We start from the raw sequence: 19,872 nt of genomic DNA on the forward strand, positions 1-19,872 counted from the left end.
TGAACCTGCTTGGTCAGGTATTCTGTGTTGTTTTTGGCAGAGCTCTCTGCTTCATGTCCACCCGATCCACCATCTTGTTTGTTCTCCTACTTTTAATTTTTAGAAGTTCTTTTTTTTTTCTTTTTCCTTCTGCAAATCTACCCCTTTTTCTTTTACGTATTATTTTGCACATTTTTCTTGGTTTTGATTTCTCTTTCAGGCCTGTATTCTTTTAAACACATTAATTTTATAATCTCTAGTAGTGTGGATACTCATCTGTCAGTTGGTTGTACTGGGATGGTTTATGTGTTGTTGTGATTCTGGAAACTATGCCACTGATATTTTAAATACCATCAGGGTCAATCACGGTGCACAGGTTTCAGATGATCTTCCAGACAATGATGACTAGGAAGGAGACAAAATACGTCTGAATATTTAGTCACTGAAAACCATATGAATAGCAGTGGAACACTGTCAGTACCAGATTACTGAATATTGAAACATGATGAAGAACACCTGAATATTGTCAGATATAGTACCAGAAAATGAGCCACTTAGGTTGGAATGCACTCAAAATGTGACTGGGGAAGAGCTGCCTCCTTAAGGTAGAGTTGACCATGATGGTGGGAATGGAGTAAAGCCCCCAAGATCTTCATTTGCTGATGGGGCAAAACTCAAAATGAAGAGAAGCAGCTGTAACATTCATTAATAATCAGAACATGGAATGTACAAAATATGAATCTAAGAAAATTGGAAATTGTCAAAAATGAAATTGAATGCACAAACATCAATATCTTAGGAATTAGCTGAAATGGACTGCAATAGGCCATTTTGAATCTGACAGTTACATGGTTTGCTATACTGGGAATGACAAATTGAAGAAGAATGGCATCACATTCATCATCAAAAAGAACATATTAAGAGCAGTCATGAGTTGCAACGCTGCTGTGATAGGATAACATCCATCAGCCTACAAGGAAGACCAGTTAATACCACTATTATTCAATTTTATCCATCAAGTACTAAAGCCAGTGATGATGAAATTGAAGAACTCTACCAACTTCTTCAGTCTGAAACAGATTAAACATGCAATCAAGATGTAGTGATAATTACTGGTGATTGGAATGCAAGGGTTGGAAACAAAGAGGAAGGATCAGTGGTTGGAAAATATAGCCTTGGTGATAGAAACAATGCTGAAGATTATATGATAGACTTTCGTAAGACCAATAAATTCTTCATTGCAAATATCTTTTTTTAACAGCATAAAAGACAACTATACACATGGACCTTGCCAGATGGAATGCACAGAAATTACATTGAATATATCTGTGGAAAGATAAGGTGAAAAAGTTCCATGTTATCTGCCAAAGCAAAGCCAGGGCAGACTGTGGAACAAAGCATCAATTGCTCATATGCAAATTTAGGCTGAAGCTAAAGAAAATGAAAACAAGTCCACGAAAGCCAATATATGACCTTGAATATATCCCATCTGAATTTACAGATCATCTGAAAAACATATTTGATGCATTAGACCCTAAACACTGAAGACCAGAAGAGTTATGGGATGACATCTAGAACATCATACAGGAAGAAAGCAAAAGGTCATTGAGAAGATAAGAGAGAAGAAAAAGACAAAAATGGATGTCAGAAGAAACTCTGAAACGTGTTCTCCAGTGTAGAGATGCTAAAGCAAATGGAAGAAGTGAAGAGGTGCAATAGCTGAACAGAAAATTTCAAAGGTCAACTAGAAGACAAAGTCAAATATTATAATAAAATGTACAAAGACTAAGAGTTAGAAAACCAAAAGGAAAGAACACACTCAGTATTTCTCAAGCTGAGGAAACTGAAGGAAAATTCAAACCTCAACTTGTAGTATTAAGGATTCTATGGACAAAATACTTAATGATGAAGAAAGTATCAAAAGAAGGTGGAAAGAATATACATAGTCACTGTATCAAAAAGAAATGTTCGATGCTCCACCATTTCAAGAGGTAGCATATGATCAAGAGCCAATTATCCTACAAGAAGAAGGCCAAGGTACATTGAAGGCATTGGCAAAGAACAAGGCACTGGTAATTGATGAAATACAAATTGAAATCATTCAAAAAATGAATCCAGCACTGGAAGCACTAACTCATCTCTGCCAAGAAATTTGAACAACTACCTGGCCAATTGACTGTAAGTGATACATATTTGTCCCCATTCCAAAGAGAGGTGACTCAAAGAATGCAGAAATCATTGGACAATATCATTGATACCCCATGTGAGTGAAGTTTTCCTAAAGGTAATCCAAAAGCAGTTGCAACCATAAATTGACAAAGAACTTCCAGAGGTTCAAGTCAAATTCAGAAGAGGACATGGAAAGAAGGATATCGTTGCTGACTTCAAATGGATCTTGACTGAAAACAGAGAATACCAGAAAGATGTGTTTTATTGACTACGCAAAGGCTTTCAATTGTGTGGATCATGACAAGCTATGGATAACGCTAAAAAGTATGAGTAACCCAGGACACTTAATTGTACTTATGAGGAACCTATACATAGTTCAAGAGGCAGTTGTTCAAAGAGAACACGTGAACACTGAATTGTTTACAATTAGGAAAGGTGTGCACCAGGGTTATATTTTTTCACCATACTTATTCAATCTGTATGTTGAACAAATAATCATAGAAACTGGATTATGTGAAGAAAAACGTGGCATCAGGATTAGAGGAAGGCTCGTTAACAACCTGAGATATACAGATGGTACAACCTTGCTTGCTGAAAGCCAAGAAGACTTAAAATACTTATTGATGAACATGAAAGACCACAGCATTTGTTATGGGTTGCATCTCAATGTAAATGAAACAAAAATCCTCACCATTGGAGCAATAAACAACATCAATATAAATGGAGAAAAGATTGAAGTTGTCAATGACTTCATTTTGCTTAGATCAACCATCAACACTCATGGAAACATCAGCCAAGAAATCAAATGACATATGGCATCGGGCAAATCTGCTACACGAGACCTCTTTAAAGTGCTGAAGAGCAAAGATGTCAGTTTGAGAGCTGATGTGTGTGCCTGACCCAAAGTATGGTATTTTCAATAACCTGATATGCATGTGAAAGTTGGATAGTGAATAAAGAAGGCCGTAGATGAATTGATGCATTTGAATTATGGTGTTGGAGGAGAATATTAAAAGTATTATGGACTGCCAAAAGAACAAATATATCTGTGTTGGAAGAAGTACAGCAAGAGTGCTCCTTGGAAGCCAGGAAGGCCAGACTTCATCTTTCATAGTTTGGACACATTGTCAGGAGGGCCCAGTCATTGGAGAAGGATATCACCTTTGGTAAAGTGGAGTGTCTGACAAATAGAGGAAGATCCCCAATGAGATGGATTGGCACAGTGGCAGCATCCATGGACTCAAATGTAGCAAAAATCGTGAGGTTGACCCAGGATCAGGCAGTGTTTCTTTCTGTTGTGCACAGGATTGCTGAGCTGGTAGTGACTCGATGGCACCTATCGACAACAACAACAATGGTGTGGCACCACAGAATAATGCGCTGGACCACAAGGTTGGTTTGAACTGCAAGGTTGGTGGTTCATACTTATCAGCTGCTCCTTGGAAACCCTGCACAGGGTCACTCTTAGTTGGAACTGATTCCACAGCACTTAACAAGAATTGATTGATGATCTAGGCTCTTGAGTTGAATATTATTGTTTGTTATACCTGCTTTTGTATTTATGCAGGATTATTTTCATAGATGTTTTGTAATTTTGGATAGTAAGAAACAGTAAGTAGGGCTTCACTTGAAGAATTTTGCATCCCTGTGTTGGAAGCTGTCCTTCAGCAGAAGTTTTATGTTTTTAAAACCCAGTATCCTTGAAGGTGATATTATCTCAGAGACAATTTCTATGTTATTTTCAAATTGGGATTTCTAAACCAAATAAGAAGTATAAATCTGAGCCACAATACCAAGTGTGGCCAGGCTGATGGTTGCAAATTTTCAGGAAGACTATTTCACCCACATTATCCAAGGCCAAAATAGATAAGCTTGCTTTTCATTTTCATAGACTAGTTGAGGAATTTTTTCTGTTTTACTCTTTCAGTAAAGCTATTAAGTTTATATAATTGAATTCTATAATTCAAAAATATTAAGTTTATATAAAAGTATTAGTCCCGTTGCCTTTCTATCTATATTGTTGTTGTTAAGTGCCGTGGAGTCAATTCCGACCCATAGCGACCCTGCGTAGGCTTTCCAAGGAGCAGTTGGTGAGTTTGAACCACTGACCTTGCAGTTCAAACGACTTTGCAGTCTGACGCATTAGCCCACAACACCACACCAGGACTCCTTTCTATCTATACACAGGTGTTAAAACCTAAGCATTTTGGGTTCCTGAGGCAACAAATCATTGCAAGGATTGTTGTTATTGTTAGGTGCTGTCAAGTCGGTACTGAATCATAGCGACCTTATGTGCAACAGAATGAAACACTGCCTGGTCTTCTGCCAACCTCACAATAATTGCTATGCTTGAGCCCATTGCTATTGCCCTGTACCAATCAGTCTAGTTGGGGGTTTTCCTCTTCTTCACTGACCCCCCACTTTAGCAAACATGGTGTTCTTTTCCAGAAATTGGTCCCTCCTGAAGTATGAGAGATGAAGTGTGGTGATCCTGACTTCCAAGGAGCATTCTAGAGCCTTGTTTGTTCTTTGGTGGTCCATGGTACTTTAATAATTTTTCTAAAACAACATAACTCTGTTGGTATTTAAAATACTGGTGTCATAGCTTTCAGAATCACAGCAACTCACAAGCCAGCACAGTATGACAAACTGACAGACAAGTGGTGGAAGAAGTCATTGGTCTTGCAAAATTCTATCATGGGATCTACAGTATAGCTTTTTTCATCAAGGCCATATTTTCCAATGACTGATCCTTCCTCATTGTTTCTAATTTTTGCATTCCAATCACCAATAATTATCAATACATCTTGATTGCATGTTTGAGCCATTTCAGACTGAAGAAAGTGGTAGAATTTTTCAATTTCATCATCACTGGCTTTAGTGTTTGATGCCTACATTTGAATAATAGTTGTATTAACTGCTCTTCCTCATAGGTATATGGATATTATTCTGTTACAGACAGCATTGTACCTCATGATGTATCTTGAAATATTCTTGTTTATTATGTATGTGACACCATTCATATTCAATTTGTCATTCCTGGCATAGTAATGTGATTGTTAGATTCTAAATGAACAATATCAGTCCATGTCAGCCCAGTAATGCCAAAGATAATCAATGTTTATGGATTCCACTTCATTTTTGATAACTTCCTGTTTTCCTAGATTCACACTTTGTACATTCCATGTTCTGATTATTAGTGGATGTTTATAGCTGTTTCTCTTCATTTTGAGTTGTGCCCCATCACAAATGAAGGTCATGAAAACTTTATTCCATTCTTGTCATCTTAGTCAAGTCTATTTTAAGAGGCAGCTCTTCCACAGTTGTATTTTGAGTGACTTCCAACTGGAATGACTCATTTTCTGGCATTATATCTAACTATATTTTTGTGCTCTTCATCAAGTTTCAATAGTCATTATTCTGGTGCTATAGGGCAGTGCTCCACTGCTATTCATACGATTTTCAGTGACTAAATATTCAGCAGTAGTCCATCTCTCCTTCTTCCATCTGTCTTTGTCTGGAAGCTCATCTGAAACTTGTCTACCTGGGTGACTCTGCTGGTATTTAAAATACCCATGGCATAGCTTCCAGAAGTACAACAACATGCAAACCTCACATTATAGCAAACTGACAGAGGAGTGGTGGCCTCCAGTATAAATTCTTCAATAATAATACCCATTAGAGATTGTTATTATGAAATAGGAGTTATGGTGTGGGGTTGTAGGATAAAAATATTAATGTCATTTGAATCACATAGTTGGCAGTTTAGACTCACCAGATGCTCCTTGTAAACTATTAAGGGTTGCTATGAGTGAGAACCTACTTATAGCAGTTAGTAGCAACAACAATTATAAAATAAAAATGGATATTATAAAATGAAGTTGTTGTAAGAAAAGAAAAATTATAAGGTTTATCACCCTGGTATTGACTTTCTACTTTACTTTTGACTCCTTGAGATTTCTCTTACTTTTATGTGAAATCATATATATGTACATTTGTTGTTGCTGTTGTTAAGTGTTGTTGTGTCAGTTATGACCCATAACAACCCCATATAGGGTTTCTGAGGAGCGGCTGGTGAGTTTGAACCACTGACCTTGCAGTTAAAATAGACCTTGAGGTCAAGTGTTTATCCTTCAGTGCCACACCAGGACTCCTATGTACATTTTAAAGAATGTTTTAAAAATCGAGTTTCACAGTTATTTAGTTACATGGTATTACCAGAAAAAGAAATGGAATTCATTTTCTAAAATTATTACAGTGACTTCAAATTTGCAAATAGACCAGGATCGTTCTCTGCTTAAACCACTTTAAATGCTTAGCTGTCTTTCTCTAAATCTATTCTTCTCACAAAAATGCATTTCTCTCTTTATTCTCTATGTTTAAAAAAATTGTTTGTTTTATTTCAATAATTGGTTGCTATCCTTTATTATCTAACCAAGACCATTTAGTCTTCATCTGAAGAAGGTATCATAGGACTTTTAATTAAGGGATCAAAATCTCCCAAAACACTTTAAAGTTGATATCTCCTTTAGTCTTTCTTTCTCCTTACCTTTCAGTTTTCTATAATTCCTAAAGGCCAGTTGAGCACAGTCCCTAAGGGTGACCCACCTCCAGTTTCTTGTGGATGATGAATGCCTAATTCAGATCCATGTCAGTGTATAGCATAGAATATGAAAGAAATGATTTTGAATGTATATGATGCTTAACAGTTAGAGAAAAGCAAATAGCCCAGGTACTTGAAATTTTAACTTTATCCCAGTTGTTGCAAAACTATATTTCTACATGATTCACAGGGTCGGTTTTTAGGTAGTATGTTATTTTTCTCAGGATCATGCTGTTTAGAAACAGCAAGTACAGAAGCCATTGGGGAAATTACTGAATCTACTAAGTTTTGGCAGACTTTGTATTTCTGTTGCAATCTTTACTTCTAGTATGTTAAACCTCTGGAAATGACTTTGTGTTAAACCTCTGGAAATGACTTTGTATATGCTGATCTCTTTTTCTGTTTGCCAAGAAAAAGTTTCATAAGTGTAACAGATGCATATAAAGTTCAGGGACTGTTATGTCTAAAGCTCATGTTTTAAATTTGAGAGATAAGTTATCAGTTCCAATAAAATTGGAGCATATTTCACATAGTCAAGTTTTTGTTCTATTTTCTCCCTCCATTGTTCCATGAATTCTCTAGTCACTTCTTCCTGTGTTAGGTGATTAGAAACTTTGTTCAAAATATCTCTGGCATTCTATTTTTTGTATAACTTTTATATTTATTAGCCTTTCTCAGTCTCTAAGTTTTGTAATGCTAGGTGTCCTCTAGTATAAATTCTTCAATATAATGAAAATAACAAATATAGATTGTTATTATAAAATAGGAGTCCTGATGTGATGCTGTAGGATAAGCAGTGGACCACAAGGTTGTTTGAATGGCAAAGTTGGTGGTTCATACTTAACAGATGTTCCTTGTAAACCCTATAGAAGGTCGCTATGAGTTGGAACATACTCGATGGCTTTTAACAACAACAACAACAACAAAATAAAATGGATATTATAAAATAGAATTGTTATTACAAAACAAAATTGCCACAATATAACAAAGACATTATAAAACAATTTATAATTAGTGTTATTATTATTTAGTATGAGAACCATAGAATTTTGTTGGTTATGTGATTATACAACTAAAGACCTCATTTTCCCACCTCTCTTGCAACTATCTACCACTCATCTGTCAGTGTCACCTACTGTGGTGACATGTTTGTTGCTGTGATGCTGGAAGGTATGTCACACATATTTGAAATATCAGTAGGGTCACAGATGATAGACAGGTTCCAGTGGAGTTTCCAGAATAAAGCAGATAAGAAGAATTAAAGCAGATTACTTCTGACTGTTTAGTCACTAAAAACCTTAGAATAGCAGTGGACTTAAAGTTCATTTCTCCCTTACAGTCTTTCTTTCTCCCTTTCACCTTTTTATAATTCCTTAAGGCTGACCTTTGTATTCAAATGAACTTGTGGTCCATAGCTTATCCTATATCAGCACACCAGGACTCCTATTTTATAATAGCAATCTAGCATTGTTATTATCATTAGTACTGAAGAATTTATACTGAAGGAAACCTAGCATTACAAAACTTAACCTAATTCTTATAAGATATAGTACTGGAAGATGAGCCCCTCAGGATGGAAAGCACTCAAAATATGACTAAGGAAGATCTGCCTCCTCAAAATAGAGCTGAACTTGATGGTGTGGGTGGAGTTAAACTTTTGGGAGCTTTATTTGCTGATGTGGCAGAATGCAAAATAAGAAGAAACCGTTGCAAACATCCATCAATAATCAGAATGTGCAATATAAGAAGTGTGAATCAAGGAAAATCGGAAGTTTCCAAAAATTAAATGAAATGGATAAAGATCAATATTTTAGGTATTAATGAGCTGAAATGGACTGTTGTTGTTAAGTGCCATCAGTTGGTTTTACTCATAACGACTTTCTACAGGGCTTCTAAAGAGCAATTGATGAGTTTTAAACACCAAACTTGCAGTTAGCAGTCCATTGTTTATCTTATAGCACCACACCAGGACTCAGACAATCATATAATTTACTATGCTGAGAACAAAAACTAAACAGGAATGGCATCGCATTCATTGTCAAAATGAAATTTTCAAAATATATCTGTCTGTGATAGGATTAACACACACACACACACACACATATATGTACAAGGAAGACCAGTTAATACTACTATTATTCAAATTTACACACCAATCCTTAAAATCAGTAATAATGAAATCTAAGAATTCTACTAACTTCTTCAGTCTGAAATTAATCATGCATCCAATCAAGATGCATTGATAAGTACTCGTGATTGGAGAGTAACAGTTGGAAACAAAGATGAAGGATCTGTAGTTGGAAAATGTGGCCTTGGTGATAGAAACCATGCTGAAGATTTCATGATAGAATTTTGCAAGACCAACGATTTATTCATTGCAAATACCATTTTTCAGCAACACAGAAGGCAAATATGAACATGAATCTCACCAGATACAATAAACAAGAATGAAATCAACTACATTCGTGGTATGGCATGGCGGAGAAGCTCAATTTCATTAGTCAAAACAAGGTCAGTGGGAAACTGTGGAACAGACTAGCAATTGCTCATATGCAAGTTCAGGCCACAGCTGAAGAAAATTAAAACAATTCCATCAGAACAAAATTATAATCTTGGTGTTGTTGTTGTTAAGTGCCATTGAGTTGGTTTTGGCTCATAGCAACCCTGTATAGGGTTTCTGAAGAGCAGCTGTTGATCCTACCTGAATTTAGAGATAATCTAAAAAATATGTTATATGTTACACACTAATGACCAAAGACAAGAAGGTTGTTGGATGACATCAAAAATATCATACATGAAGACAGTAAAAAGTCATTAAGAACATAAGGGGAAAATAGACCAAAGTGGATGTCAGAAAAAGAGACTCTGAAACTTGCTTTTGAACACAGAGAAACTAAAGTGACTAGGAGAAATGATGAAGTAAAAGAACTGAATATCAAATTTCAAAGGACAGCTCAAAAAGATAAAGTAAAATATTATAATGAAATATGCAAAGACCTGGAGTTACAAAACCAAAAGATCAGAACATGCCCAGTGTTTCTCAAGCTGAAAGAACTGAAGAAAAAATTTAAGCATTGGGTTGCAAAATTGAAGGATCTTATGAGCAAAATATTCAATGAAGCAAGCAGAAAGCATCACAAGAAGAATGAAGGACTATTCAGTAACTGTACTAAAGAGAATTTGTTTATGTTCAATCATTTCTAGAGGTATCATATGATCAAATAACTGATGATACTGAAAGAAGTTCAGGCTGTCAAAAACCCAATTAAAAAATGGGCACAGGACACGAACAGACACTGCACTAAGGAAGACATTTGGGCAGCCAATAAACATATGAAAACATGTTCTTGGTCATTAGCCACTGGTTGTTGTTGTGTACTGTGGAGTCAGTTTTGACTCATTGTGACCCTACATAGGGTTTCCGAGGCTGTAAATCTTTATGGGAGCAGACAGCCTCATCTTTCTCCTGTAGAACAGCTGGTAGTTTTGAACTGCTGACCATGAGATGAGCAGCCCAATTTGTAACCACAATGCTACTAGTGCTTCTTCACTAGCCATTAGTTGTTGTTGTTAAGTGCCATCGAGTCAGTTTGGACCCATAGCTATACTGTATAGGGCTTCCAAGGAGAGGCTGGTGTGCTTGAACCATCAACCTTGTGGTTCAAACTGAGTTTGCCATTCAGCGCGTTAATCCATAACACGACACCAGAACTCCATTAGAGAAATGCAAATAAAAATGATAATGAGATATCATCTCACACCAGCAATAACAACGTAGTTCAAAAAAGTAGAGTACAATGAATGCTGGCGAGGATGTGGAGAGACTGAGACCCTCCTACATTGCTGGTGGGAATGTAAAATGGTTCAACCACTATTGAAAATGGTATGGTACTTCCTCAGAAAGTTGGAAATAGAAATACCATTCTATGATCCAACAATTCCTCAGCTTGTTATATATCCCAAAGAAATACGAGCCAGAACATGAGTAGATGTATGTTTATTACAGCACTATTCACAATAGCAAAAAGATGGAGACTGTATAAGTACCCATCAATGGAACAATGGATAAACAAATTTTTGGCTACCTTGAAGAATAACAATGAAGCTGCAAGCCACTGCATAACATGGATGAACCTGAAGGATATTCTGCTGAGTGAATTTAGCCAGTCACAAAAGGACAAATATCACAAATGACCATTATTGTAATATTTAAGAAAATGTACTCATACTAAAAGAAAAAAAAATTTTTTGTTGGTTACCAGGGGTGTGCGAAAGGGAAGGGTGGACCACAAGTTAGGGATAGTCACATCGTAGTTAGGGTGTTGGGTAGGGTAATATTCAAGGAAAGGGAAGGCAATAAACAAGAAAGGGTGGGGTAGAAGAACAAGGTAGAGAGGGGAACATTCAGATAGGTTTGCTTTGGCTTAATGGGACATAGGTAAATAATGATGTATGCTTAACCTTGAAACAACAGGACACAGGGATCAAGGCATAGCCTGAATGGATAAAAGAAGGGAAATAATGTTAATATGCTTGACTGTCTTATGGATATTGATTTCCATTGCCTACTATGGAACTTTAGTGGGATAGAAAGGAGTATCGGGAAACATGATTACAGAAAGCTTGTAAGCCAAACTTCAGCTTGATTGGAATATCTAAATGGGTTTTAGAACTTGCCCAGTGCAAAAAGCTTTTTGCAGAGACTTTGTAGTGTGTAGGACCTTAGGTGGAATCCTGAGCCCCATCCAGAACCTTCTGAGGTGGGACATTCCCACTTAAAAGGATGTGCAGACCATCTTAGAGCAACTAGAGGAACAGAAGACACTTCTTGAAAGAAAGACCAGTAGGAAAAAACAAAAACAAAAATAGCAATTGGTTTGCCTATTACAAGAACAAGCAAACCATTTGTTGGAGGGCCATCAAGGCAAGCAATCAAGTCCCTTCAGGACAAACCCCCTCCAAGACTGAAACTCAAAGGGAACACATGAGCAGGAATGTAAGATTGATTGCTGGCAACTGTGTGAGTCTACATTTGAGTGAAAGTGGGGAAAAGGCAGTAATGAAGATATGGGCTGAGTTTGACCACGTTCCATAGACTCCTGTGGACCTTGAGATAAGAGAGAAAAGAGGAAGAGCTGGTTGATCCAAAGTTTGTAGAGACTAGGGAACTCATGAGCCCATGGACAATAACCTTGTCTTGGAGGGCTAAAGCTGAGAGTGAAGTGTCCAGCTGGTATGAAGTGGGAGGAAATGCACAAGAATGCCCAAACGTGAAGACAGTACCCATTTGACCTAGCTTTGATGGCTTGGTGATCAGAACTCGACTAGAGGAAGATAAAGAAAGTTGATAAAGGAAGCAAGTGTAAATTGCTACAATTTGATGAACTTGACCTATACTTATGGATGTAGTAGCTCAAAATACCAACGAAGAGGGAAGTAGTCATCACATCAAGGATCAAACCTGTCCCTTCTGTACACAGGGTTGATAGGGTTTAGACACTGGCTTCCTAAAATGGGGATGGCTATAAAGGCACAAAGTGACTGGCTTACAAGTTTCCAAGAGGAAGTCTAGTTTCAGAGTATACGGGGAAGGTAGAATCCCACTGAATAGTTTTCCTTTTGTCTAGATGAATTTGGTGAAAGGAGATAAAATCACATTTGATTCAATAGTGAGTAATTGTTATTGTGTCTAATTGCGACTGTCACAAGTGTAATGGTCGAAGTTGTGTAACAAAAATGGGGAAGTAGTTAATCTTACATTCCAGGAACAGAAGACCCTAGGACCATCAAGAGAGAAGAGCATGAGTGGAGCATGGGACCTTAACCAGGGAAGCAGCAATACCAGAGATCGAGGCAGAGGTGATGGCATGGAGAGATTGAGCAGCTTAAGACTCTAGATTCATGGAAAGAGAAAGGCTGTATGCTGGTGGCCTGGAGGCCAATTTACAGAGTGTGTCCTTTGGTTGTTTAAATGATTATATATTCCTGTGTGTTTTTGTGTACATCAAGAAAACCCCAAAACCCACAGAGGGAATAGAAGCAATTACTGTTAACCAATGACGCATAGAATATATTGTAATCATTGCAATGAAGCAACATATAATAGGTAGAGTGTGAAGTCGATGTTCCCCCATGTAAACTATCACTCAATTCATAAAAAACTTTTTTTTTTTTTTTAAAGAAAACAAATAATGTTAGGACTATAAACTCTGAAGAATTGAACTCAACAACCATATATTGAGTGCTTGCTTTGCCCTCAAGGAATTAGCAATTCTGTGGGAAAACAACAATCATATGAAGAGCATTTGAGAATAATATACAATGCAGATAAGGAGCACTAGTGAGATAACGTGTTACATGTTGGGCTGCTAAATGCAAGGTTAGTAGTTCGAGCCCACCAGACTGTCTTCAGGAGAAAGATGAGACTTTCTGCTCTTGTAAAGATTTACATCTTCAGACACCCCATACAGTGTCACTACGAGTTGCAACCAATTCCAGGGCACACAACTACCACTGCTTTAGAATGCAGGTAAGAGATGGTAATATGAAGGTACAAAGAGAGCTTCTCTGATGTCAGAGCTGTGATGAAGGTGAGTTTGACTCAGACATGTCTGAGCAAAGAGAGAAGAGAACCAAACAGTTACGAGTCATCTTGGTAATATGAGCAACACGCATAGCTGGTGAAGCTGCATGACTTTAGGCAGGTAACTATGGCCTCATAGTCTGGGGCTTCTCAGGAAGCTAGAAATGAAATGCCCATATCCTTAGTAAAGATAATCAGTACCAATACCCAAAGATAACAGAGAAGGAAACCAGATGGGACAAAGTTGAAACAGATTTTCTGGGTGCCTTTGAGACTGAATGTGTGCTATGGAAAACTATGAGGTGGTTCTAGTCACAAATGCTAAATAAAGGTCTTGCAAGAGATTTCAGGGAAACAGGAAAGACAGTTTCATGGACTGTGAGAAAAAAGAAAGGGTTTTACATAGATCTATTTTATGGAATATGAGTTTTATATATTCTGAATATATGAAATTACATGTTATTTCATTTTACATAAATAAATAATTGTAGTATGATATGATAAATACTATAAATACAACTATGAAGCAGTGCTGCAAATGTAGAGAGGAGAGGAATCTAGCCTATACTGGTGAAGCAAAGAAAGGCTGTCTGGAGAAGAATGAGCTAACTTGGAGGATGGAATAAATGTATCCAGGAAACAAATGAAGAGAAGAGTGTCCAAGATAGAAGAAGCAGCATGAATGAAGTATAGTAGCATGAGAAAGCATGGAATTTTGGGAACTGAAAATCATTCATTACTATAGGTACATAGGTATGAGTTGGGGAGTGGAAAGAGATGGTGAAGGACAGGAGGAAGGGGATTTGTATGCTATGTTGAGGTGTTTGAGTTTTACAGAAAGTCTGTGAAGCCAGAAGGATTTTAATCAAGGACTTGAAATGATTGGATTGACATTATAGAATGAGCTCTCTTGAAATATCATGGAGAATGGATTAAAGAGTTCCAAAGATTAGAGGGACATTTTGAAATGCTTTGCTGTGAATCATATTTAATGATAAAATAATTTGATACATTGATATAAGAAAAGTCTTGGGTTACTAGATTCACAATATAGCTATACTACTACATGAGTCTCAAGTATTTTTCACCAGACACGTATTTCTTTCTAATATATAATTGGAATGTACAAGTTTGCTCCATCTTTTTGTAAATCTTTCCAACATGCCATTCTTTGTCATTTTATATTCTAGACCTCTTGATAAAGTAGAGCAACGTTTCTCAAAGTCTTATTTCTTCAAGAAGGCTTTAATTTGACCTTATACCTGTCTCTTGGGGGGTATTTGAAGAGAAATTAGCAAGTTTTTACTTTCTGTCTTAATTGACTTCTAACATTACTGATGCTAATGTATTACCCTTCACCCTAAGGTGCTAGTCAAACATTTATTTCCATGATTGTTTCCTAGCTTTCCATAGATAGATCAACCAAGTATCTTGTTTTGGTTTGGAATTAAATGAGGAGGTCACAATTCTGCACATAGTATGATAACTTGCTAAGTACATCTCCTTTAACTAGAAACACTTTAAGAGTATGAGGGGTGGGTATTTTTTAAAATATCACTAGATATTATATAAAGCATGATTCTGATCTCCTTTATTGAACATCACAATTCAATAAGTTAACAAAAAAGTCTGTACACAAGATATAACCTGGGCATATTGCCAAATCAGTTAATAAGAAAATTAATTAACAGAGTGGATGCTCAACATAAGCAATGGAACTGTGTCTAATTTTGGTTACTGATCACATGGACAAAACTCTGCTCTTCTGAACCAAATGAGGAAATCAACCTTCCCACTTGAATGGTCACAAAGAATCATCTTTTAAAAGGTTCATTAATCGTTAAAGGAAAATGAAATAGAAAAGTTAAGTCTTCTCTGTCCACTCACATATGTATCCCTACCTGTGCCATAGGAGTATATTCAGGGGAAACTCTACCTGGGACGCTACGCCTATGGTAGAAGTACAAGGTGAAGCCACAACATTGTGAGTGCATGCTCGCTTGCATTAACTAGGAAAATGCCACTGGTAGTTTTGTAGGGAAAAAGTTCCCAGAGTCAGAATTTAGAAATGTGGCTACAGTTGTTTTCTGAATATTTGTATACAGGAGCAAGATAGGTTGAGTGATCCATCATCCCTTCTTCACACATCGCTTTATACAACCCAAGAGTTCTGGTTGGTGCTATAGAAAAAGCACTGGACTGGTAATTGCAGGGTTGGCAGTTCAAACCTTCCAGATGCTCCTCAAAAATCCTATACAGAGTCGCTATGAGTTAGAATTGACTCCATGGCACTTAACAACGCCATATGATAGAGCATGACCCTGGTCACCAATCTTCAAATTGTTTTGTATTCAGCATAGAAGAAAGGACTTTGTGACATTTAACAGGGGTGTGTAAGCTAGATCTAGAGTCTTGGCGTACTTTAAAAAGCCATTAGAAAGGGAAACAATAATATGTATTCAGAAAGGTCAGAGTATTTGTCTAGTCAAACAAAAGAGTTCTCAATTTTTGTCCATAAAACAGAAGGATTAAATGACTGAAGGTTGTAAAAGGTCACAATGTTTGTTCAAGAGAAAAATACTAGGGGTTTATTTAGATTTTTGGTTGAGATTTTTAACAAAATACACAGCATGAAGGCCTTTGGACTTTTGTGGCTGCTTTCCTCTTCAGACACTTCAGAGTCTTTAAAGTTTCTGAAATAATCTCTATATCAGTCACTGAGACAATCACCACAATCTGAGGTGTCCATTTTGTCCTGAGGTGCCCTTTTTCAATTGCTGGGAACCAAACTGACATTTGTGGTGCACACCTCAGTTACAAATCATTACTATTAGTATCTTTCTTACCTGGTAAGTGGGGTAAGGGTAAGGAAGAGTGGGAAAAGATGAATTAACTTTTCTTCAACTGTGTACTCCTTTAAACAACAATAACCCTTTATAAAGATGTTTCTCTATTACCATATCAAGTGAGAAGGTTGATATTAGCTGTGCCCTCATTCTGGGGACTAGAGAAGAGAATACTCTCTTTTCACAACCTAGATTCTGCTTTTGACCCCATAGATTGCCTGCCTCCAGCAATAATGCTTAGCAAAATGAGGCCAGCTCAGTTTATTTTTAGATAGAATTGCTGTTCAAGTAGCATTTGGGAGGTCACTTTCCTCCTTGTCCTCATGATAGTCTTGGTATTTCAAAGCAAAGGGCTTCATCAAAGCATGTTACCAATTTGACTTGGGTTTTTGGAGAGAGGACAGAGATAGACAGGCTCTCTGCACATGCCCACGGGCATATAGGAGTGAGGAATGAAAGTGTCAATATGCCAATGGTCTACTGGTGGGAAGTAGGTGTCTTTTGATGAGTTCAAAGTTTAAAGCAGAAGTCGAGGCTGGAGAAAGTATCCTCTAAGACCAGGGCAAGCAGGCTGCTGGGCCTCCTCTGTGCCTCAGGGCCTCACACTTTGAATTGCTTTTCTTGAACTTTTTAGAGTATCCTCTGGTGCCTGGAACAACTGGGACCAGCAGTGCAGTAATGTATGAGTCAGTCTGAGTAAATCTGCTCACAGTGCAGCAGAGTTGTTTTTTCATCAGGATCGCAGGAGACTGAGCCACCAGGATCAGCTGACAGACTGATTCGGGGTGACTCTAATTTTTATATAGAGAGGGACCCTGCATAAAATGTTGACTTGGATGTCATATACTTTAGGGGCTGAAAATATACATTTGGAAATAACTTGGTAGTAACATTTTTGGAACTGAATGAAATTTTCTGTGAAGTGACTGTCTATTGAAAAGGATCTCCCACCAAAAGTCCTTGGGGGCTCTTTCCTCTTACTTACCAACCCCTGCCTGTGCATCCAACTGGTCCTACTATGGCCTCTCTAACCTGAATCAGCGGTTCCAGAAACTGCAGCAATGGTATCATCAGCATGGCTCGGAACTTAATCTGCATAACCTTTTTAACACTGACAAAGAGCACTTCAACCATTTCAGCTTGACCCTTAACACAAACCATGGGAAGATTCTGCAGGATTACTACAAGAACTTTTTAGTGGAGGAATCTATGCAGATGCTGGTGGACTGGCCATGTCCTGGGGTTTGAAGACTGCCAGGGATCGCATGTTCAATGGTGAGAAGATCAACTTCACTGAGGACCTTGCAGTACTGCGTGTGGCCATGCAGAACTGGTCAAACCATTCTGGTAGATGCAAGGATATGATACTAGAGGTCAGCAGGGTACTGGACAAGATGAAGTCTTTCTGCCAGCATATCTGAGGTGATGACTGGAAGAGCTACACAGATAAACCCATTATGGATTTCATCAAAATAGGCATTGGTATCTCTGACCTGGAACTTCTCATGGTGACTGGAGTCCTTAAGTTATACTCTTTAGACAGTCTCCATATCTGGTTTGCCATCAACATTGATAGGACCCACATTACCAAAACCCATGCCTCCCTCTTCATCAGTGCCTCCAAGACCTTTACCACCCAAGAGCCCATCACAAATGCAGAGACAGCGAAGGAGCTTCCTCATGTTGGCAAAGGACCCTTCTGTGGTTGTGAAGTACTTTGTTGCCTTGTCTACCAACATGACCCTCAAAATACATTTGAGTTCTGGAATTGGGTAGAAGGATGGATGGTACTATCTGTTGTAAGCCTTTGGACTCTCCATTGCCCTGCATATGGGTTTTGACAACTTTAAGCGGTTGTTCTAGGGGGATCAATGAATAGACCAACGTTTCCATATGTTCCTGGAGAAGAATGTCCTGGTCTTGCTGGCTCTTCTGGGTAACTGGTACATCAACTCTTTTGGGTGTGAAACACAGGTCATGCCGCCCTATGACCACTACCTGCACTGCTTTGCTGGCTACTTCCAACAGGGTGACATGGAGTCCAATGGAAAGTACATCATCAAGTCTGGCACCCATGAAGAATACAAGCAGGCCCCATCTTATGGAGAAGACCAGGGACCAATGGCCAGCATGCCTTCTACCAGCTTATCCACCAAGAAAATAACCCTGTGACTTCCTCATTCCAGTCCAGACTCAGTACCCTATTTGGAAGGGATTGTATCACAAGATCCTTCTGGGCAGCTTCTTAGTCCTGATTGAAGCTCCGATGAAAGGGACGCAGCCAGAAAGTGGTCCAGGGCACGGGAAAGAGTCCAGAGGACTTAAAGAAGCTATTGCCGCACAAGGTCTTTGAAGTATATTGCCCAACCAATTCCATGTGTTCACCAAGTTCCCACCATTCATTCTTGGAGCCTTGGTCACCGTGTATGAACAAAAGATCGTCATTCAGGGCATCATCTGGGACATCAACAGCTTTGACCAGTGGGAAGTGGAGATAGGGAAGCAGTTGGCCAAGAAAGTTTGATGGCAACACCCCGGTGACCTTTCATGATTCTTCCACCAGTGGGCTCATCAACTTCATTAAGTAACAGCAAATGTGAAGTCAGAAACCAATAAACTCATGCTCAGCAGCAGCCCCTGTTGTGACTGGTCTTCTTGTCCTTACTGCCACAGTCTGTACAACATGGTCCTGCTCAGGCCTGCCCAGAGCACCCTCGGCTTATGGGGCTTAGACCACAAGTCCCTTGTGGGAAGCTGGTCTGAAATCACCACACCCCTCCCTCTCCATATCCATCAACCTTCCATTTTGGAATTGATTAGAATGTTGCCAGGCAGCTGATTTTTCAGACCCATGTCCATACTGTTCACATCCCAGGTAGAAAAATAAACATGCCACAAAGGGAAAACAAAAAGTCCTTAGGGGCTGCACAGTTGGCATTTTTACTTTCTTAACTCCTTCTTTTGCATGCTTTCCATAGAGATCAAGGCCACTAGGATGGGAGTTTCTGCTTTGTCTGGCAGGGGTTTTCTTACACAGACAGTGGTACACAAAGGAGATATCAGAGCAAATTCAGGAAGGCACAGAACACGGCCTTCATGTGATTGCTGAGGCAGATGACTTTAAGGTTTAATTTATTTTTCTGTGTCTTTTTGGAAGGTGAGCAATAATTATTTAGATATAAATAGCACTAAGATAATCCTACTGGGAAAAAGGAGAAAGTTTTACCAGGAAGACATTAGACCAGTGAAACAGAGTGTATGTGTGTGTTGTGGGGGATGATCAAGGTAAGGATTGAATTATTCAATTTTTCCATCCCATTCACCTCTAATAAATCTGGTCCATTTTACTTGTATGGTTTCCTGGAGCCTGTTTTTATTATCTGCATAGTCCAAAACAATTAAATAACTAACATTTTACTTTTGGCTTTGTAGATAGAGAATTGACATTTTTATCTGAATATTTTCAAACATTAACCACTCTTCCTTCAATTGTCTTAGTTTCCTTCAAAAGTTTTAGTTTTGGATTGGAGTTATCAACACTAGCCTGAATTCTTTCCTTAACTGCTTTCAAGAAGTAAACACCTTTCCATCTTCCTAGTCTCTAACATAGGAACTTGTATCAAGGGTTTCCTTGATTAAGATTTCCTGATGCTTCTTAAGGCTATGGCTTGGTATAAACACACAGTAGGAAT

At 38.1% G+C, this 19,872-nt stretch overlaps 1 pseudogene; it reads left to right on the forward strand.

Moving 5' to 3' along the window:
* Positions 1-18,768, forward strand: part of LOC102841394 — a 42,853-nt pseudogene extending 24,085 nt beyond the window's left edge.
* Positions 18,769-19,872: the final 1,104 nt, after the last annotated feature.

Source organism: Chrysochloris asiatica, unplaced genomic scaffold, assembly GCF_000296735.1.
Source record: "Chrysochloris asiatica unplaced genomic scaffold, ChrAsi1.0 scaffold00145, whole genome shotgun sequence".
NCBI lineage: Eukaryota > Metazoa > Chordata > Mammalia > Afrosoricida > Chrysochloridae > Chrysochloris > Chrysochloris asiatica.